This window comes from Musa acuminata, chromosome BXJ1-8, assembly GCF_036884655.1.
Source record: "Musa acuminata AAA Group cultivar baxijiao chromosome BXJ1-8, Cavendish_Baxijiao_AAA, whole genome shotgun sequence".
Taxonomy (NCBI): domain Eukaryota; kingdom Viridiplantae; phylum Streptophyta; class Magnoliopsida; order Zingiberales; family Musaceae; genus Musa; species Musa acuminata.
Genome location: NC_088334.1, coordinates 38,931,941 through 38,951,199, shown reverse-complemented (window position 1 = coordinate 38,951,199; position 19,259 = coordinate 38,931,941). Strand labels below are relative to the sequence as shown.

The following is a 19,259-nucleotide window of genomic DNA, read 5'->3' as shown; positions in this document are numbered from 1 at the left end:
ACGAGGACTTCCCAGGGGGTCACCCATCCTAGAACCATGTCTGGTCATTGTATGTTTTATGAAGAAATTTTTAGATGATGATTTCATTATTCTCCTGCTATATATATGTTAATGACATATTTATTGTTGGCCATAATGCTGGAAAAATTGAAAAGCTTAAAAGAGAGTTTTAAGTAAGTCTTTTGGCCGCTCGGGGCGCAAAAAAGAGTGCAACACGAGGACTTCCAAGGGGGTCACCCATCCTAGTACTACTCTCGCCTAAGAACGCTTAACTTCGGAGTTCTGATGGGATCCGGTGCTTTAGTGCTGGTATGATCGCACTCGTTTTGTGTGCGTCGTCCCTCGCCTTTGTGCACGTCGCGGACGGCGCATCGACGACCGGAGCCCCGAAACCTCTCGAACGATCTCGGAATCGCCATTGTCGGATCCCTCCGATGCCCACGAGGCCGACCACGTACCGGACACGGCAAGCGCGCGCCGAAACCATCGGGACTTTCTCGAACGAACTCGGAATCGCTATTGCGGCCCCATTCCGGAAAGCTCTCTCCGAGCCCCACGAGACTGACTGCGTAGCGGTCACGGCAAATTCCGAGGCCCAAAACCATCGCCTCGGAGGTCGACGGGAGAGGTTTTGGCCGCTCGGGGCGCAGAAAGGAGTGCAACACGAGGACTTCCCAGGGGGTCACCCATCCTAGAACCATGTCTGGTCATTGTATGTTTTATGAAGAAATTTTTAGATGATGATTTCATTATTCTCCTGCTATATATATGTTAATGACATATTTATTGTTGGCCATAATGCTGGAAAAATTGAAAAGCTTAAAAGAGAGTTTAAGTTTTAAGTAAGTCTTTTGGCCGCTCGGGGCGCAAAAAGGAGTGCAACAACAGGACTTCCCAGGGGGTCACCCATCCTAGTACTACTCTCGCCCAAGCACGCTTAACTTCCGAGTTCTGATGGGATCCGGTGCTTTAGTGCTGGTATGATCGAACTCGTTTTGTGTGCGTCGTCCCTCGCCTTTGTGCACGTCTCGGACGGCGCATCGACGACCGGAGCCCCGAAACCTCTCGAACGATCTCGGAATCGCCATTGTCGGATCCCTCCGATGCCCACGAGGCCGACCGCGTACCGGACACGGCAAGCGCGCGCCGAAACCATCGGGACTTTCTCGAACGAACTCGGAATCGCTATTGCGGCCCCATTCCGGAAAGCTCTCTCCGAGCCCCACGAGACTGACTGCGTAGCGGTCACGGCAAATTCCGAGGCCCAAAACCATCGCCTCGGAGGTCGACGGGAGAGGTTTTGGCCGCTCGGGGCGCAAAAAGGAGTGCAACACGAGGACTTCCCAGGGGGTCACCCATCCTAGAACCATGTCTGGTCATTGTATGTTTTATGAAGAAATTTTTAGATGATGATTTCATTATTCTCCTGCTATATATATGTTAATGACATATTTATTGTTGGCCATAATCCTGGAAAAATTGAAAAGCTTAAAAAAGAGTTTTAAGTAAGTCTTTTGGCCGCTCGGGGCGCAAAAAGGAGTGCAACACGAGGACTTCTCAAGGGGTCACCCATCCTAGTACTACTCTCGCCCAAGCACGCTTAACTTCGGAGTTCTGATGGGATCCGGTGCTTTAGTGCTGGTATGATCGCACTCGTTTTGTTTGCGTCGTCCCTAGCCTTTGTGCACGTCGCGGACGGCGCATCGACGACCGGAGCCCCGAAACCTCTCGAACGATCTCGTAATCGCCATTGTCGGATCCCTCCGATGCCCACGAGGCCGACCGCGTACCGGACACGGCTAGCGCGCGCCGAAACCATCGGGACTTTCTCGAACGAACTCGGAATCGCTATTGCGGCCCCATTCCGGAAAGCTCTCTCCGAGCCCCACGAGACTGACTGCGTAGCGGTCACGGCAAATTCCGAGGCCCAAAACCATCGCCTCGGAGGTCGACGGGAGAGGTTTTGGCCGCTCGGGGCGTAGAAAGGAGTGCAACACGAGGACTTCCCAGGGGGTCACCCATCCTAGAACCATGTCTGGTCATTGTATGTTTTATGAAGAAATTTTTAGATGATGATTTCATTATTCTCCTGCTATATATATGTTAATGACATATTTATTGTTGGCCATAATGCTGGAAAAATTGAAAAGCTTAAAAGAGAGTTTTAAGTAAGTCTTTTGGCCGCTCGGGGCGCAAAAAGGAGTGCAACACGAGGACTTCCAAGGGGGTCACCCATCCTAGTACTACTCTCGCCCAAGCAGGCTTAACTTCGGAGTTCTGATGGGATCCGGTGCTTTAGTGCTGGTATGATCGCACTCGTTTTGTGTGCGTCGTCCCTCGCCTTTGTGCACGTCGCGGACGGCGCATCGACGACCGGAGCCCCGAAACCTCTCGAACGATCTCGGAATCGCCATTGTCGGATCCCTCCGATGCCCACGAGGCCGACCGCGTACCGGACACGGCAAGCGCGCGCCGAAACCATCGGGACTTTCTCGAACGAACTCGGAATCGCTATTGCGGCCCCATTCCGGAAAGCTCTCTCCGAGCCCCACGAGACTGACTGCGTAGCGGTCACGGCAAATTCCGAGGCCCAAAACCATCGCCTCGGAGGTCGACGGGAGAGGTTTTGGCCGCTCGGGGCGCAAAAAGGAGTGCAACACGAGGACTTCCCAGGGGGTCACCCATCCTAGAACCATGTCTGGTCATTGTATGTTTTATGAAGAAATTTTTAGATGATGATTTCATTATTCTCCTGCTATATATATGTTAATGACATATTTATTGTTGGCCATAATGCTGGAAAAATTGAAAAGCTTAAAAGAGAGTTTTAAGTAAGTCTTTTGGCCGCTCGGGGCGCAAAAAGGAGTGCAACACGAGGACTTCCCAGGGGGTCACCCATCCTAGTACTACTCTCGCCCAAGCAAGCTTAACTTTAGAGTTCTGATGGGATCCGGTGCTATTGTGCTGGTATGATCGCACTAGTTTTGTGTGCGTCGTCCCTCGCCTATGTGCAAGTCGCGGACGGCGCATCGACGACCGGAGCCCCGAAACCTCTCGAACGATCTCGGAATCGCCATTGTCGGATCCCTCCGATGCCCACGAGGCCGACCACGTACCGGACACGGCAAGCGCGCGCCGAAACCATCGGGACTTTCTCGAACGAACTCGGAATCGCTATTGCGGCCCCATTCCGGAAAGCTCTCTCCGAGCCCCACGAGACTGACTGCGTAGCGGTCACGGCAAATTCCGAGGCCCAAAACCATCGCCTCGGAGGTCGACGGGAGAGGTTTTGGCCGCTCGGGGCGCAAAAAGGAGTGCAACATGAGGACTTCCCAGGGGGTCACCCATCCTAGAACCATGTCTGGTCATTGTATGTTTTATGAAGAAATTTTTAGATGATGATTTCATTATTCTCCTGCTATATATATGTTAATGACATATTTATTGTTGGCCATAATGCTGGAAAAATTGAAAAGCTTAAAAGAGAGTTTTAAGTAAGTCTTTTGGCCGCTCGGGGCGCAAAAAGGAGTGCAACACGAGGACTTCCCAGGGGGTCACCCATCCTATTACTACTCTCGCCCAAGCACGCTTAACTTCGGAGTTCTGATGGGATCCGGTGCTTTAGTGCTGGTATGATCGCAATGGTTTTGTGTGCGTCGTCCCTCGCCTTTGTGCACGTCGCGGACGGCGCATCGACGACCGGAGCCCCGAAACCTCTCGAACGATCTCGGAATCGCCATTGTCGGATCCCTCCGATGCCCACGAGGCCGACCGCGTACCGGACACGGCAAGCGCGCGCCGAAACCATCGGGACTTTCTCGAACGAACTCGGAATCGCTATTGCGGCCCCATTCCGGAAAGCTCTCTCCGAGCCCCACGAGACTGACTGCGTAGCGGTCACGGCAAATTCCGAGGCCCAAAACCATCGCCTCGGAGGTCGACGGGAGAGGTTTTGGCCGCTCGGGGCGCAAAAAGGAGTGCAACACGAGGACTTCCCAGGGGGTCACCCATCCTAGAACCATGTCTGGTCATTGTATGTTTTATGAAGAAATTTTTAGATGATGATTTCATTATTCTCCTGCTATATATATGTTAATGACATATTTATTGTTAGCCATAATGCTGGAAAAATTGAAAAGCTTAAAAGAGAGTTTTAAGTAAGTCTTTTGGCCGCTCGGGGCGCAAAAAGGAGTGCAACACGAGGACTTCCCAGGGGGTCAACCATCCTAGTACTACTCTCGCCCAAGCACGCTTAACTTCGGAGTTCTGATGGGATCCGGTGCTTTAGTGCTGGTATGATCGCGCTCGTTTTGTGTGCGTCGTCCCTCGCCTTTGTGCACGTCGCGGACGGCGCATCGACGACCGGAGCCCCGAAACCTCTCGAACGATCTCGGAACCGCCATTGTCGGATCCCTCCGATGCCCACGAGGCCGACCGCGTACCGGAAACGGCAAGCGCGCGCCGAAACCATCGGGACTTTCTCGAACGAACTCGGAATCGCTATTGCGGCCCCATTCCGGAAAGCTCTCTCCGAGCCCCACGAGACTGACTGCGTAGCGGTCACGGCAAATTCCGAGGCCCAAAACCATCGCCTCGGAGGTCGACGGGAGAGGTTTTGGCCGCTCGGGGCGCAAAAAGGAGTGCAACACGAGGACTTCCCAGGGGGTCACCCATCCTAGAACCATGTCTGGTCATTGTATGTTTTATGAAGAAATTTTTAGATGATGATTTCATTATTCTCCTGCTATATATATGTTAATGACATATTTATTGTTGGCCATAATGCTGGAAAAATTGAAAAGCTTAAAAGAGAGTTTTAAGTAAGTCTTTTGGCCGCTCGGGGCGCAAAAAGGAGTGCAACACGAGGACTTCCAAGGGGGTCACCCATCCTAGTACTACTCTCGCCCAAGCAGGCTTAACTTCGGAGTTCTGATGGGATCCGGTGCTTTAGTGCTGGTATGATCGCACTCGTTTTGTGTGCGTCGTCCCTCGCCTTTGTGCACGTCGCGGACGGCGCATCGACGACCGGAGCCCCGAAACCTCTCGAACGATCTCGGAATCGCCATTGTCGGATCCCTCCGATGCCCACGAGGCCGACCGCGTACCGGACACGGCAAGCGCGCGCCGAAACCATCGGGACTTTCTCGAACGAACTCGGAATCGCTATTGCGGCCCCATTCCGGAAAGCTCTCTCCGAGCCCCACGAGACTGACTGCGTAGCGGTCACGGCAAATTCCGAGGCCCAAAACCATCGCCTCGGAGGTCGACGGGAGAGGTTTTGGCCGCTCGGGGCGCAAAAAGGAGTGCAACACGAGGACTTCCCAGGGGGTCACCCATCCTAGAACCATGTCTGGTCATTGTATGTTTTATGAAGAAATTTTTAGATGATGATTTCATTATTCTCCTGCTATATATATGTTAATGACATATTTATTGTTGGCCATAATGCTGGAAAAATTGAAAAGCTTAAAAGAGAGTTTTAAGTAAGTCTTTTGGCCGCTCGGGGCGCAAAAAGGAGTGCAACACGAGGACTTCCCAGGGGGTCACCCATCCTAGTACTACTCTCGCCCAAGCAAGCTTAACTTCAGAGTTCTGATGGGATCCGGTGCTATAGTGCTGGTATGATCGCACTAGTTTTGTGTGCGTCGTCCCTCGCCTATGTGCACGTCGCGGACGGCGCATCGACGACCGGAGCCCCGAAACCTCTCGAACGATCTCGGAATCGCCATTGTCGGATCCCTCCGATGCCCACGAGGCCGACCGCGTACCGGACACGGCAAGCGCGCGCCGAAACCATCGGGACTTTCTCGAACGAACTCGGAATCGCTATTGCGGCCCCATTCCGGAAAGCTCTCTCCGAGCCCCACGAGACTGACTGCGTAGCGGTCACGGCAAATTCCGAGGCCCAAAACCATCGCCTCGGAGGTCGACGGGAGAGGTTTTGGCCGCTCGGGGCGCAAAAAGGAGTGCAACACGAGGACTTCCCAGGGGGTCACCCATCCTAGAACCATGTCTGGTCATTGTATGTTTTATGAAGAAATTTTTAGATGATGATTTCATTATTCTCCTGCTATATATATGTTAATGACATATTTATTGTTGGCCATAATGCTGGAAAAATTGAAAAGCTTAAAAGAGAGTTTTAAGTAAGTCTTTTGGCCGCTCGGGGCGCAAAAAGGAGTGCAACACGAGGACTTCCCAGGGGGTCACCCATCCTAGTACTACTCTCGCCCAAGCATGCTTAACTTCAGAGTTCTGATGCGATCCGGTGCTTTTGTGCTGGAATGATCGCACTCGTTTTGTTTGCGTCGTCCCTCGCCTTTGTGCACGTCGCGGACGGCGCATCGACGACCGGAGCCCCGAAACCTCTCGAACGATCTCGGAATCGCCATTGTCGGATCCCTCCGATGCCCACGAGGCCGACCGCGTACCGGACACGGCAAGCGCGCGCCGAAACCATCGGGACTTTCTCGAACGAACTCGGAATCGCTATTGCGGCCCCATTCCGGAAAGCTCTCTCCGAGCCCCACGAGACTGACTGCGTAGCGGTCACGGCAAATTCCGAGGCCCAAAACCATCGCCTCGGAGGTCGACGGGAGAGGTTTTGGCCGCTCGGGGCGCAAAAAGGAGTGCAACACGAGGACTTCCCAGGGGGTCACCCATCCTAGAACCATGTCTGGTCATTGTATGTTTTATGAAGAAATTTTTAGATGATGATTTCATTATTCTCCTGCTATATATATGTTAATGACATATTTATTGTTGGCCATAATGCTGGAAAAATTGAAAAGCTTAAAAGAGAGTTTTAAGTAAGTCTTTTGGCCGCTCGGGGCGCAAAAAGGAGTGCAACACGAGGACTTCCAAGGGGGTCACCCATCCTAGTACTACTCTCGCCCAAGCAGGCTTAACTTCGGAGTTCTGATGGGATCCGGTGCTTTAGTGCTGGTATGATCGCACTCGTTTTGTGTGCGTCGTCCCTCGCCTTTGTGCACGTCGCGGACGGCGCATCGACGACCGGAGCCCCGAAACCTCTCGAACGATCTCGGAATCGCCATTGTCGGATCCCTCCGATGCCCACGAGGCCGACCGCGTACCGGACACGGCAAGCGCGCGCCGAAACCATCGGGACTTTCTCGAACGAACTCGGAATCGCTATTGCGGCCCCATTCCGGAAAGCTCTCTCCGAGCCCCACGAGACTGACTGCGTAGCGGTCACGGCAAATTCCGAGGCCCAAAACCATCGCCTCGGAGGTCGACGGGAGAGGTTTTGGCCGCTCGGGGCGCAAAAAGGAGTGCAACACGAGGACTTCCCAGGGGGTCACCCATCCTAGAACCATGTCTGGTCATTGTATGTTTTATGAAGAAATTTTTAGATGATGATTTCATTATTCTGCTGCTATATATATGTTAATGACATATTTATTGTTGGCCATAATGCTGGAAAAATTGAAAAGCTTAAAAGAGAGTTTTAAGTAAGTCTTTTGGCCGCTCGGGGCGCAAAAAGGAGTGCAACACGAGGACTTTCCAGGGGGTCACCCATCCTAGTACTACTCTCGCCCAAGCACGCTTAACTTCGGAGTTCTGATGGGATCCGGTGCTTTAGTGCTGGTATGATCGCACTAGTTTTGTGTGCGTCGTCCCTCGCCTTTGTGCACGTCGCGGACGGCGCATCGACGACAAATTCCGAGGCCCAAAACCATCGCCTCGGAGGTCGACGGGAGAGGTTTTGGCCGCTCGGGGCGCAAAAAGGAGTGCAACACGAGGACTTCCCAGGGGGTCACCCAATTAAGAACCATGTCTGGTCATTGTATGTTTTATGAAGAAATTTTTAGATGATGATTTCATTATTCTCCTGCTATATATATGTTAATGACATATTTATTGTTGGCCATAATGCTGGAAAAATTGAAAAGCTTAAAAGAGAGTTTTAAGTAAGTCTTTTGGCCGCTCGGGGCGCAAAAAGGAGTTCAACACGAGGACTTCCCAGGGGGTCACCCATCCTAGTACTACTCTCGCCCAAGCACGCCTAACTTCGGAGTTCTGATGGGATCCGGTGCTTTAGTGCTGGTATGATCGCACTCGTTTTGTGTGCGTCGTCCATCGCCTTTGTGCACGTCGCGGACGGCGCATCGACGACCGGAGCCCCGAAACCTCTCGAACGATCTCGTAATCGCCATTGTCGGATCCCTCCGATGCCCACGAGGCCGACCGCGTACCGGACACGACAAGCGCGCGCCGAAACCATCGGGACTTTCTCGAACGAACTCGGAATCGCTATTGCGGCCCCATTCCGGAAAGCTCTCTCCGAGCCCCACGAGACTGACAGCGTAGTGGTCACGGCAAATTCCGAGGCCCAAAACCATCGCCTCGGAGGTCGACGGGAGAGGTTTTGGCCTCTCGGGGCGCAAAAAGGAGTGCAACACGAGGACTTCCCAGGGGGTCACCCATCCTAGAACCATGTCTGGTCATTGTATATTTTATGAAGAAATTTTTAGATGATGATTTCATTATTCTCCTGCTATATATATGTTAATGACATATTTATTGTTGGCCATAATGCTGGAAAAATTGAAAAGCTTAAAAGAGAGTTTTAAGTAAGTCTTTTGGCCGCTCGGGGCGCAAAAAGGAGTGCAACACGAGGACTTCCAAGGGGGTCAACCATCCTAGTACTACTTTCGCCCAAGCACGCTTAACTTCGGAGTTTTGATGGGATCCGGTGCTTTAGTGCTGGTATGATCGCACTCGTTTTGTGTGCGTCGTCCCTCGCCTTTGTGCACGTCGCGGACGGCGCATCGACGACCGGAGCCCCGAAACCTCTCGAACGATCTCGGAATCGCCATTGTCGGATCCCTCCGATGCCCACGAGGCCGACCGCGTACCGGACATGGCAAGCGCGCGCCGAAACCATCGGGACTTTCTCGAACGAACTCGGAATCGCTATTGCGGCCCCATTCCGGAAAGCTCTCTCCGAGCCCCACGAGACTGACTGCGTAGCGGTCACGGCAAATTCCGAGGCCCAAAACCATCGCCTCGGAGGTCGACGGGAGAGGTTTTGGCCGCTCGGGGCGCAAAAAGGAGTGCAACACGAGGACTTCCCAGGGGGTCACCCATCCTAGAACCATGTCTGGTCATTGTATGTTTTATGAAGAAATTTTTAGATGATGATTTCATTATTCTCCTGCTATATATATGTTAATGACATATTTATTGTTGGCCATAATGCTGGAAAAATTGAAAAGCTTAAAAGAGAGTTTTAAGTAAGTCTTTTGGCCGCTCGGGGCGCAAAAAGGAGTGCAACACGAGGACTTCCCAGGGGGTCACCCATCCTATTACTACTCTCGCCCAAGCACGCTTAACTTCGGAGTTCTGATGGGATCCGGTGCTTTAGTGCTGGTATGATCGCAATGGTTTTTTGTGCGTCGTCCCTCGCCTTTGTGCACGTCGCGTACGGCGCATCGACGACCGGAGCCCCGAAACCTCTCGAACGATCTCGGAATCGCCATTGTCGGATCCCTCCGATGCCCACGAGGCCGACCGCGTACCGGACACGGCAAGCGCGCGCCGAAACCATCGGGACTTTCTCGAACGAACTCGGAATCGCTATTGCGGCCCCATTCCGGAAAGCTCTCTCCGAGCCCCACGAGACTGACTGCGTAGCGGTCACGGCAAATTCCGAGGCCCAAAACCATCGCCTCGGAGGTCGACGGGAGAGGTTTTGGCCTCTCGGGGCGCAAAAAGGAGTGCAACACGAGGACTTCCCAGGGGGTCACCCATCCTAGAACCATGTCTGGTCATTGTATGTTTTATGAAGAAATTTTTAGATGATGATTTCATTATTCTCCTGCTATATATATGTTAATGACATATTTATTGTTGGCCATAATGCTGGAAAAATTGAAAAGCTTAAAAGAGAGTTTTAAGTAAGTCTTTTGGCCGCTCGGGGCGCAAAAAGGAGTGCAACACGAGGACTTCCAAGGGGGTCAACCATCCTAGTACTACTTTCGCCCAAGCACGCTTAACTTCGGAGTTTTGATGGGATCCGGTGCTTTAGTGCTGGTATGATCGCACTCGTTTTGTGTGCGTCGTCCCTCGCCTTTGTGCACGTCGCGGACGGCGCATCGACGACCGGAGCCCCGAAACCTCTCGAACGATCTCGGAATCGCCATTGTCGGATCCCTCCGATGCCCACGAGGCCGACCGCGTACCGGACATGGCAAGCGCGCGCCGAAACCATCGGGACTTTCTCGAACGAACTCGGAATCGCTATTGCGGCCCCATTCCGGAAAGCTCTCTCCGAGCCCCACGAGACTGACTGCGTAGCGGTCACGGCAAATTCCGAGGCCCAAAACCATCGCCTCGGAGGTCGACGGGAGAGGTTTTGGCCGCTCGGGGCGCAAAAAGGAGTGCAACACGAGGACTTCCCAGGGGGTCACCCATCCTAGAACCATGTCTGGTCATTGTATGTTTTATGAAGAAATTTTTAGATGATGATTTCATTATTCTCCTGCTATATATATGTTAATGACATATTTATTGTTAGCCATAATGCTGGAAAAATTGAAAAGCTTAAAAGAGAGTTTTAAGTAAGTCTTTTGGCCGCTCGGGGCGCAAAAAGGAGTGCAACACGAGGACTTCCCAGGGGGTCACCCATCCTAGTACTACTCTCGCCTAAGCACCCTTAACTTCGGAGTTCTGATGGGATCCGGTGCTTTAGTGCTGGTATAATCGCACTCGTTTTGTGTGCGTCGTCCCTCGCCTATGTGCACGTCGCGGACGGCGTATCGACGACCGGAGCCCCGAAACCTCTCGAACGATCTCGGAATCGCCATTGTCGGATCCCTCCGATGCCCACGAGGCCGATCGCGTACCGGACACGGCAAGCGCGCGCCGAAACCATCGGGACTTTCTCGAACGAACTCGGAATCGCTATTGCGGCCCCATTCCGGAAAGCTCTCTCCGAGCCCCACGAGACTGACGGCGTAGCGGTCACGGCAAATTCCGAGGCCCAAAACCATCGCCTAGGAGGTCGTCGGGAGAGGTTTTGGCCGCTCGGGGCGCAAAAAGGAGTGCAACACGAGGACTTCCCAAGGGGTCACCCATCCTAGAACCATGTCTGGTCATTGTATGTTTTATGAAGAAATTTTTAGATGATGATTTCATTATTCTCCTGCTATATATATGTTAATGACATATTTATTGTTGGCCATAATGCTGGAAAAATTGAAAAGCTTAAAAGAGAGTTTTAAGTAAGTCTTTTGGCCGCCCGGGGCGCAAAAAGGAGTGCAACACGAGGACTTCCCAGGGGGTCACCCATCCTAGTACTACTCTCGCCCAAGCAGGCTTAACTTCGGAGTTCTGATGGGATCCGGTACTTTAGTGCTGGTATGATCGCACTCGTTTTGTGTGCGTCGTCCCTCGCCTTTGTGCACGTCGCGGACGGCGCATCGACGACCGGAGCCCCGAAACAATCGAGACTTTCTCGAACGAACTCGGAATCGCTATTGCGGCCCCATTCCGGAAAGCTCTCTCCGAGCCCCACGAGACTGACTGCGTAGCGGTCACGGCAAATTCCGAGGCCCAAAACCATCGCCTCGGAGGTCGACGGGAGAGGTTTTGGCCGCTCGGGGCGCAGAAAGGAGTGCAACACGAGGACTTACCAGGGGGTCACCCATCCTAGAACCATGTCTGGTCATTGTATGTTTTATGAAGAAATTTTTAGATGATGATTTCATTATTCTCCTGCTATATATATGTTAATGACATATTTATTGTTGGCCATAATGCTGGAAAAATTGAAAAGCTTAAAAGAGAGTTTTAAGTAAGTCTTTTGGCCGCTCGGGGCGCAAAAAGGAGTGCAACACGAGGACTTCCCAGGGGGTCACCCATCCTAGTACTACTCTCGCCCAAGCACGCTTAACTTCGGAGTTCTGATGGGATCCGGTGCTTTAGTGCTGGTATGATCGAAATCGTTTTGTGTGCGTCGTCCCTCGCCTTTGTGCACGTCGCGGACGGCGCATCGACGACCGGAGCCCCGAAACCTCTCGAACGATCTCGGAATCGCCATTGTCGGATCCCTCCGATGCCCACGAGGCCGACCGCGTACCGGACACGGCAAGCGCGCGCCGAAACCATCGGGACTTTCTCGAACGAACTCGGAATCGCTATTGCGGCCCCATTCCGGAAAGCTCTCTCCGAGCCCCACGAGACTGACTGCGTAGCGGTCACGGCAAATTCCGAGGCCCAAAACCATCGCCTCGGAGGTCGACGGGAGAGGTTTTGGCCGCTCGGGGCGCAGAAAGGAGTGCAACACGAGGACTTCCCAGGGGGTCACCCATCCTAGAACCATGTCTGGTCATTGTATGTTTTATGAAGAAATTTTTAGATGATGATTTCATTATTCTCCTGCTATATATATGTTAATGACATATTTATTGTTGGCCATAATGCTGGAAAAATTGAAAAGCTTAAAAGAGAGTTTTAAGTAAGTCTTTTGGCCGCTCGGGGCGCAAAAAGGAGTGCAACACGAGGACTTCCAGGGGGTCACCCATCCTAGTACTACTTTCGCCCAAGCATGCTTAACTTCGGAGTTCTGATGGGATCCGGTGCTTTAGTGATGGTATGATCGCACTCGTTTTGTGTGCGTCGTCCCTCGCCTTTGTGCACGTCGCGGACGGCGCATCGACGACCGGAGCCCCGAAACCTCTCGAACGTTCTCGGAATCGCCATTGTCGGATCCCTCCGATGCCCACGAGGCCGACCGCGTACCGGACACGACAAGCGCGCGCCGAAACCATCGGGACTTTCTCGAACGAACTCGGAATCGCTATTGCGGCCCCATTCCGGAAAGCTCTCTCCGAGCCCCACGAGACTGACTGCGTAGCGGTCACGGCAAATTCCGAGGCCCAAAACCATCGCCTCGGAGGTCGACGGGAGAGGTTTTGGCCGCTCGGGGCGCAAAAAGGAGTGCAACACGAGGACTTCCCAGGGGGTCACCCATCCTAGAACCATGTCTGGTCATTGTATGTTTTATGAAGAAATTTTTAGATGATGATTTCATTATTCTCCTGCTATATATATGTTAATGACATATTTATTGTTGGCCATAATGCTGGAAAAATTGAAAAGCTTAAAAGAGAGTTTTAAGTAAGTCTTTTGGCCGCTCGGGGCGCAAAAAGGAGTGCAACACGAGGACTTCCTAGGGGGTCACCCATCCTAGTACTACTCTCGCCCAAGCACGCTTAACTTCGGAGTTCTGAAGGGATCCGGTGCTTTAGTGCTGGTATGATCGAAATCGTTTTGTATGCGTCGTCCCTCGCCTTTGTGCACGTCGCGGACGGCGCATCGACGACCGGAGCCCCGAAACCTCTCGAACGATCTCGGAATCGCCATTGTCGGATCCCTCCGATGCCCACGAGGCCGACCGCGTACCGGACACGACAAGCGCGCGCCGAAACCATCGGGACTTTCTCGAACGAACTCGGAATCGCTATTGCGGCCCCATTCCGGAAAGCTCTCTCCGAGCCCCACGAGACTGACTGCGTAGCGGTCATGGCAAATTCCGAGGCCCAAAACCATCGCCTCGGAGGTCGACGGGAGAGGTTTTGGCCGCTCGGGGCGCAAAAAGGAGTGCTACACGAGGACTTCCCAGGGGGTCACCCATCCTAGAACCATGTCTGGTCATTGTATGTTTTATGAAGAAATTTTTAGATGATGATTTCATTATTCTCCTGCTATATATATGTTAATGACATATTTATTGTTGGCCATAATGCTGGAAAAATTGAAAAGCTTAAAAGAGAGTTTTAAGTAAGTCTTTTGGCCGCTCGGGGCGCAAAAAGGAGTGCAACACGAGGACTTCCCAGGGGGTCACCCATCCTAGTACTACTCTCGCCCAAGCACGCTTAACTTCGGAGTTCTGATGGGATCCGGTGCTGGTATGATCGCACTCGTTTTGTGTGCGTCGTCCCTCGCCTTTGTGCACGTCGCGGACGGCGCATTGACGACCGGAGCCCCGAAACCTCTCGAACGATCTCGGAATCGCCATTGTCGGATCCCTCCGATGCCCACGAGGCCGACCGCGTACCGGACACGACAAGCGCGCGCCGAAACCATCGGGACTTTCTCGAACGAACTCGGAATCGCTATTGCGGCCCCATTCCGGAAAGCTCTCTCCGAGCCCCACGAGACTGACTGCGTAGCGGTCACGGCAAATTCCGAGGCCCAAAACCATCGCCTCGGAGGTCGACGGGAGAGGTTTTGGCCGCTCGGGGCGCAAAAAGGAGTGCAACACGAGGACTTCCCAGGGGGTCACCCATCCTAGAACCATGTCTGGTCATTGTATGTTTTATGAAGAAATTTTTAGATGATGATTTCATTATTCTCCTGCTATATATATGTTAATGACATATTTATTGTTGGCCATAATGCTGGAAAAATTGAAAAGCTTAAAAGAGAGTTTTAAGTAAGTCTTTTGGCCGCTCGGGGCGCAAAAAGGAGTGCAACACGAGGACTTCCCAGGGGGTCACCCATCCTAGTACTACTCTCGCCCAAGCAGGCTTAACTTCGGAGTTCTGATGGGATCCGGTGCTTTAGTGCTGGTATGATGGCACTCGTTTTGTGTGCGTCGTCCCTCGCCTTTGTGCACGTCGCGGACGGCGCATCGACGACCGGAGCCCCGAAACCTCTCGAACGATCTCGGAATCGCCATTGTCGGATCCCTCCGATGCCCACGAGGCCGACCGCGTACCGGACACGGCAAGCGCGCGCCGAAACCATCGGGACTTTCTCGAACGAACTCGGAATCGCTATTGCGGCCCCATTCCGGAAAGCTCTCTCCGAGCCCCACGAGACTGACTGCGTAGCGGTCATGGCAAATTCCGAGGCCCAAAACCATCGCCTCGGAGGTCGACGGGAGAGGTTTTGGCCGCTCGGGGCGCAAAAAGGAGTGCAACACGAGGACTTCCCAGGGGGTCACCCATCCTAGAACCATGTCTGGTCATTGTATGTTTTATGAAGAAATTTTTAGATGATGATTTCATTATTCTCCTGCTATATATATGTTAATGACATATTTATTGTTGGCCATAATGCTGGAAAAATTGAAAAGCTTAAAAGAGAGTTTTAAGTAAGTCTTTTGGCCGCTCGGGACGCAAAAAGGAGTGCAACACGAGGACTTCCCAGGGGGTCACCCATCCTAGAACCATGTCTGATCATTGTATGTTTTATGAAGAAATTTTTAGATGATGATTTCATTATTCTCCTGCTATATATATGTTAATGACATATTTATTGTTGGCCATAATGCTGGAAAAATTGAAAAGCTTAAAAGAGAGTTTTAAGTAAGTCTTTTGGCTGCTCGGGGCGCAAAAAGGAGTGCAACACGAGGACTTCCCAGGGGGTCACCCATCCTAGTACTACTCTCGCACAAGCACGCTTAACTTCGGAGTTCTGATGGGATCCGGTGGTTTAGTGCTGGTATGATCGCACTCGGTTTGTGTGCGTCGTCCCTCGCCTTTGTGCACGTCGCGGACGGCGCATCGACGACAAATTCCGAGGCCCAAAACCATCGCCTCGGAGGTCGACGGGAGAGGTTTTGGCCGCTCGGGGCGCAAAAAGGAGTGCAACACGAGGACTTCCCAGGGGGTCACCCATCCTAGAACCATGTCTGGTCATTGTATGTTTTATGAAGAAATTTTTAGATGATGATTTCATTATTCTCCTGCTATATATATGTTAATGACATATTTATTGTTAGCCATAATGCTGGAAAAATTGAAAAGCTTAAAAGAGAGTTTTAAGTAAGTCTTTTGGCCGCTCGGGGCGCAAAAAGGAGTGCAACACAAGGACTTCCCAGGGGGTCACCCATCCTAGTACTACTCTCGCCCAAGCAGGCTTAACTTCGGAGTTCTGATGGGATTCGGTGCTTTAGTGCTGGTATGATCGCACTCGTTTTGTGTGCGTCGTCCCTCGCCTTTGTGCACGTCGCGGACGGCGCATCGACGACCGAAGCCCCGAAACCTCTCGAACGATCTCGGAATCGCCATTGTCGGATCCCTCCGATGCCCACGAGGCCGACCGCGTACCGGACACGGCAAGCGCGCGCCGAAACCATCGGGACTTTCTCGAACGAACTCGGAATCGCTATTGCGGCCCCATTCCGGAAAGCTCTCTCCGAGCCCCACGAGACTGACTGCGTAGCGGTCACGGTAAATTCCGAGGCCCAAAACCATCGCCTCGGAGGTCGACGGGAGAGGTTTTGGCCGCTCGGGGCGCAAAAAGGAGTGCAACACGAGGACTTCCCAGGGGGTCACCCATCCTAGAACCATGTCTGGTCATTGTATGTTTTATGAAGAAATTTTTAGATGATGATTTCATTATTCTCCTGCTATATATATGTTAATGACATATTTATTGTTGGCCATAATGCTGGAAAAATTGAAAAGCTTAAAAGAGAGTTTTAAGTAAGTCTTTTGGCCGCTCGGGGCGCAAAAAAGAGTGCAACACGAGGACTTCCAGGGGGTCACCCATCCTAGTACTACTTTCGCCCAAGCATGCTTAACTTCGGAGTTCTGATGGGATCCGGTGCTTTAGTGCTGGTATGATCGCACTCGTTTTGTGTGCGTCGTCCCTCGCCTTTGTGCACGTCGCGGACGGCGCATCGACGACCGGAGCCCCGAAACCTCTCGAACGATCTCGGAATCGCCATTGTCGGATCCCTCCGATGCCCACGAGGCCGACCGCGTACCGGACACGACAAGCGCGCGCCGAAACCATCGGGACTTTCTCGAACGAACTCGGAATCGCTATTGCGGCCCCATTCCGGAAAGCTCTCTCCGAGCCCCACGAGACTGACTGCGTAGCGGTCACGGCAAATTCCGAGGCCCAAAACCATCGCCTCGGAGGTCGACGGGAGAGGTTTTGGCCGCTCGGGGCGCAAAAAGGAGTGCAACACGAGGACTTCCCAGGGGGTCACCCATCCTAGAACCATGTCTGGTCATTGTATGTTTTATGAAGAAATTTTTAGATGATGATTTCATTATTCTCCTGCTATATATATGTTAATGACATATTTATTGTTGGCCATAATGCTGGAAAAATTGAAAAGCTTAAAAGAGAGTTTTAAGTAAGTCTTTTGGCCGCTCGGGGCGCAAAAAGGAGTGCAACACGAGGACTTCCCAGGGGGTCACCCATCCTAGTACTACTCTCGCCCAAGCAGGCTTAACTTCGGAGTTCTGATGGGATCCGGTGCTTTAGTGCTGGTATGATCGCACTCGTTTTGTGTGCGTCGTCCCTCGCCTTTGTGCACGTCGCGGACGGCGCATCGACGACCGGAGCCCCGAAACCTCTCGAACGATCTCGGAATCGCCATTGTCGGATCCCTCCGATGCCCACGAGGCCGACCGCGTACCGGACACGGCAAGCGCGCGCCGAAACCATCGGGACTTTCTCGAACGAACTCGGAATCGCTATTGCGGCCCCATTCCGGAAAGCTCTCTCCGAGCCCCACGAGACTGACTGCGTAGCGGTCATGGCAAATTCCGAGGCCCAAAACCATCGCCTCGGAGGTCGACGGGAGAGGTTTTGGCCGCTCGGGGCGCAAAAAGGAGTGCAACACGAGGACTTCCCAGGGGGTCACCCATCCTAGAACCATGTCTAGTCATTGTATGTTTTATGAAGAAATTTTTAGATGATGATTTCATTATTCTCCTGCTATATATATGTTAATGACATATTTATTGTTGGCCATAATGCTGGAAAAATTGAAAAGCTTAAAAGAGAGTTTTAAGTAAGTCTTTTGGCCGCTCGGGGCGCAAAAAGGAGTGCAACACGAGGACTTCCCAGGGGGTCACCCATCCTAGTACTACTCTCGCCCAAGCACGCTTAACTTCGGAGTTCTGATGGGATCCGGTGCTGGTATGATCGCACTCGTTTTGTGTGCGTCGTCCCTCGCCTTTGTGCACGTCGCGGACGGCGCATCGACGACCGGAGCCCCGAAACCTCTCGAACGATCTCGGAATCGCCATTGTCGGATCCCTCCGATGCCCACGAGGCCGACCGCGTACCGGACACGGCAAGCGCGCGCCGAAACCATCGAGACTTTCTCGAACGAACTCGGAATCGCTATTGCGGCCCCATTCCGGAAAGCTCTCTCCGAGCCCCACGAGACTGACTGCGTAGCGGTCACGGCAAATTCCGAGGCCCAAAACCATCGCCTCGGAGGTCGACGGGAGAGGTTTTGGCCGCTCGGGGCGCAAAAAGGAGTGCAACACGAGGACTTCCCAGGGGGTCACCCATCCTAGAACCATGTCTGGTCATTGTATGTTTTATGAAGAAATTTTTAGATGATGATTTCATTATTCTCCTGCTATATATATGTTAATGACATATTTATTGTTGGCCATAATGCTGGAAAAATTGAAAAGCTTAAAAGAGAGTTTTAAGTAAGTCTTTTGGCCGCTCGGGGCGCAAAAAAGAGTGCAACACGAGGACTTCCAAGGGGGTCACCCATCCTAGTACTACTCTCGCCTAAGAACGCTTAACTTCGGAGTTCTGATGGGATCCGGTGCTTTAGTGCTGGTATGATCGCACTCGTTTTGTGTGCGTCGTCCCTCGCCTTTGTGCACGTCGCGGACGGCGCATCGACGACCGGAGCCCCGAAACCTCTCGAACGATCTCGGAATCGCCATTGTCGGATCCCTCCGATGCCCACGAGGCCGACCGCGTACCGGACACGACAAGCGCGCGCTGAAACCATCGGGACTTTCTCGAACGAACTCGGAATCGCTATTGCGGCCCCATTCCGGAAAGCTCTCTCCGAGCCCCACGAGACTGACTGCGTAGCGGTCACGGCAAATTCCGAGGCCCAAAACCATCGCCTCGGAGGTCGACGGGAGAGGTTTTGGCCGCTCGGGGCGCAAAAAGGAGTGCAACACGAGGACTTCCCAGGGGGTCACCCATCCTAGAACCATGTCTGGTCATTGTATGTTTTATGAAGAAATTTTTAGATGATGATTTCATTATTCTCCTGCTATATATATGTTAATGACATATTTATTGTTGGCCATAATGCTGGAAAAATTGAAAAGCTTAAAAGAGAGTTTTAAGTAAGTCTTTTGGCCGCTCGGGGCGCAAAAAGGAGTGCAACACGAGGACTTCCCAGGGGGTCACCCATCCTAGTACTACTCTCGCCCAAGCAGGCTTAACGTCGGAGTTCTGATGGGATCCGGTGCTTTAGTGCTGGTATGATCGCACTCATTTTG

General features: G+C 52.4%; 28 non-coding genes and 2 pseudogenes across 28 annotated transcripts; all 30 read right to left on the bottom strand.

Annotated features, from left to right (window-relative positions):
• Window positions 1–204: 204 nt before the first annotated feature.
• Window positions 205–323, bottom strand: LOC135589994 (5S ribosomal RNA). Its single transcript, XR_010477401.1, has one exon. It is a non-coding gene; the product is annotated as a 5S ribosomal RNA (ribosomal RNA).
• Window positions 324–873: 550 nt separating this feature from the next.
• LOC135590522 (5S ribosomal RNA) lies at window positions 874–992 on the bottom strand. Its single transcript, XR_010477930.1, has one exon. It is a non-coding gene; the product is annotated as a 5S ribosomal RNA (ribosomal RNA).
• A 544-nt stretch (window positions 993–1,536) lies between these two features.
• Window positions 1,537–1,655, bottom strand: LOC135592137 (5S ribosomal RNA). Its single transcript, XR_010478902.1, has one exon. It is a non-coding gene; the product is annotated as a 5S ribosomal RNA (ribosomal RNA).
• Window positions 1,656–2,199: 544 nt separating this feature from the next.
• On the bottom strand, window positions 2,200–2,318 carry LOC135589357 (5S ribosomal RNA). The gene has a single exon (XR_010476766.1). It is a non-coding gene; the product is annotated as a 5S ribosomal RNA (ribosomal RNA).
• Window positions 2,319–2,862: 544 nt separating this feature from the next.
• Window positions 2,863–2,981, bottom strand: LOC135590454 (5S ribosomal RNA). Its single transcript, XR_010477861.1, has one exon. It is a non-coding gene; the product is annotated as a 5S ribosomal RNA (ribosomal RNA).
• Window positions 2,982–3,525: 544 nt separating this feature from the next.
• LOC135589925 (5S ribosomal RNA) lies at window positions 3,526–3,644 on the bottom strand. Its single transcript, XR_010477331.1, has one exon. It is a non-coding gene; the product is annotated as a 5S ribosomal RNA (ribosomal RNA).
• Window positions 3,645–4,188: 544 nt separating this feature from the next.
• Window positions 4,189–4,307, bottom strand: LOC135592090 (5S ribosomal RNA). Its single transcript, XR_010478856.1, has one exon. It is a non-coding gene; the product is annotated as a 5S ribosomal RNA (ribosomal RNA).
• Window positions 4,308–4,851: 544 nt separating this feature from the next.
• Window positions 4,852–4,970, bottom strand: LOC135589356 (5S ribosomal RNA). Its single transcript, XR_010476765.1, has one exon. It is a non-coding gene; the product is annotated as a 5S ribosomal RNA (ribosomal RNA).
• A 544-nt stretch (window positions 4,971–5,514) lies between these two features.
• LOC135589858 (5S ribosomal RNA) lies at window positions 5,515–5,633 on the bottom strand. Its single transcript, XR_010477264.1, has one exon. It is a non-coding gene; the product is annotated as a 5S ribosomal RNA (ribosomal RNA).
• A 544-nt stretch (window positions 5,634–6,177) lies between these two features.
• On the bottom strand, window positions 6,178–6,296 carry LOC135590274 (5S ribosomal RNA). Its single transcript, XR_010477680.1, has one exon. It is a non-coding gene; the product is annotated as a 5S ribosomal RNA (ribosomal RNA).
• Window positions 6,297–6,840: 544 nt separating this feature from the next.
• On the bottom strand, window positions 6,841–6,959 carry LOC135589355 (5S ribosomal RNA). Its single transcript, XR_010476764.1, has one exon. It is a non-coding gene; the product is annotated as a 5S ribosomal RNA (ribosomal RNA).
• Window positions 6,960–7,503: 544 nt separating this feature from the next.
• Window positions 7,504–7,622, bottom strand: LOC135592076 (5S ribosomal RNA). Its single transcript, XR_010478842.1, has one exon. It is a non-coding gene; the product is annotated as a 5S ribosomal RNA (ribosomal RNA).
• A 340-nt stretch (window positions 7,623–7,962) lies between these two features.
• Window positions 7,963–8,081, bottom strand: LOC135589848 (5S ribosomal RNA). The gene has a single exon (XR_010477254.1). It is a non-coding gene; the product is annotated as a 5S ribosomal RNA (ribosomal RNA).
• Window positions 8,082–8,625: 544 nt separating this feature from the next.
• LOC135590336 (5S ribosomal RNA) lies at window positions 8,626–8,744 on the bottom strand. The gene has a single exon (XR_010477743.1). It is a non-coding gene; the product is annotated as a 5S ribosomal RNA (ribosomal RNA).
• A 544-nt stretch (window positions 8,745–9,288) lies between these two features.
• Window positions 9,289–9,407, bottom strand: LOC135589924 (5S ribosomal RNA). The gene has a single exon (XR_010477330.1). It is a non-coding gene; the product is annotated as a 5S ribosomal RNA (ribosomal RNA).
• A 544-nt stretch (window positions 9,408–9,951) lies between these two features.
• On the bottom strand, window positions 9,952–10,070 carry LOC135590335 (5S ribosomal RNA). Its single transcript, XR_010477742.1, has one exon. It is a non-coding gene; the product is annotated as a 5S ribosomal RNA (ribosomal RNA).
• A 544-nt stretch (window positions 10,071–10,614) lies between these two features.
• On the bottom strand, window positions 10,615–10,733 carry LOC135592168 (5S ribosomal RNA). Its single transcript, XR_010478934.1, has one exon. It is a non-coding gene; the product is annotated as a 5S ribosomal RNA (ribosomal RNA).
• A 544-nt stretch (window positions 10,734–11,277) lies between these two features.
• On the bottom strand, window positions 11,278–11,396 carry LOC135589264 (5S ribosomal RNA). The gene has a single exon (XR_010476672.1). It is a non-coding gene; the product is annotated as a 5S ribosomal RNA (ribosomal RNA).
• Window positions 11,397–11,849: 453 nt separating this feature from the next.
• On the bottom strand, window positions 11,850–11,968 carry LOC135589562 (5S ribosomal RNA). Its single transcript, XR_010476969.1, has one exon. It is a non-coding gene; the product is annotated as a 5S ribosomal RNA (ribosomal RNA).
• A 544-nt stretch (window positions 11,969–12,512) lies between these two features.
• On the bottom strand, window positions 12,513–12,630 carry LOC135590729 (5S ribosomal RNA). The gene has a single exon (XR_010478135.1). It is a non-coding gene; the product is annotated as a 5S ribosomal RNA (ribosomal RNA).
• A 544-nt stretch (window positions 12,631–13,174) lies between these two features.
• Window positions 13,175–13,293, bottom strand: LOC135590264 (5S ribosomal RNA). The gene has a single exon (XR_010477670.1). It is a non-coding gene; the product is annotated as a 5S ribosomal RNA (ribosomal RNA).
• A 544-nt stretch (window positions 13,294–13,837) lies between these two features.
• On the bottom strand, window positions 13,838–13,948 carry LOC135591061 (5S ribosomal RNA; annotated as a pseudogene).
• A 544-nt stretch (window positions 13,949–14,492) lies between these two features.
• On the bottom strand, window positions 14,493–14,611 carry LOC135589676 (5S ribosomal RNA). Its single transcript, XR_010477083.1, has one exon. It is a non-coding gene; the product is annotated as a 5S ribosomal RNA (ribosomal RNA).
• A 758-nt stretch (window positions 14,612–15,369) lies between these two features.
• LOC135589334 (5S ribosomal RNA) lies at window positions 15,370–15,488 on the bottom strand. Its single transcript, XR_010476743.1, has one exon. It is a non-coding gene; the product is annotated as a 5S ribosomal RNA (ribosomal RNA).
• A 340-nt stretch (window positions 15,489–15,828) lies between these two features.
• On the bottom strand, window positions 15,829–15,947 carry LOC135589984 (5S ribosomal RNA). Its single transcript, XR_010477391.1, has one exon. It is a non-coding gene; the product is annotated as a 5S ribosomal RNA (ribosomal RNA).
• A 544-nt stretch (window positions 15,948–16,491) lies between these two features.
• LOC135590260 (5S ribosomal RNA) lies at window positions 16,492–16,609 on the bottom strand. Its single transcript, XR_010477667.1, has one exon. It is a non-coding gene; the product is annotated as a 5S ribosomal RNA (ribosomal RNA).
• A 544-nt stretch (window positions 16,610–17,153) lies between these two features.
• Window positions 17,154–17,272, bottom strand: LOC135591080 (5S ribosomal RNA). Its single transcript, XR_010478428.1, has one exon. It is a non-coding gene; the product is annotated as a 5S ribosomal RNA (ribosomal RNA).
• Window positions 17,273–17,816: 544 nt separating this feature from the next.
• On the bottom strand, window positions 17,817–17,927 carry LOC135591060 (5S ribosomal RNA; annotated as a pseudogene).
• A 544-nt stretch (window positions 17,928–18,471) lies between these two features.
• LOC135589993 (5S ribosomal RNA) lies at window positions 18,472–18,590 on the bottom strand. The gene has a single exon (XR_010477400.1). It is a non-coding gene; the product is annotated as a 5S ribosomal RNA (ribosomal RNA).
• Window positions 18,591–19,134: 544 nt separating this feature from the next.
• Window positions 19,135–19,253, bottom strand: LOC135589350 (5S ribosomal RNA). Its single transcript, XR_010476758.1, has one exon. It is a non-coding gene; the product is annotated as a 5S ribosomal RNA (ribosomal RNA).
• Between the last annotated feature and the right edge of the window lie 6 nt (window positions 19,254–19,259).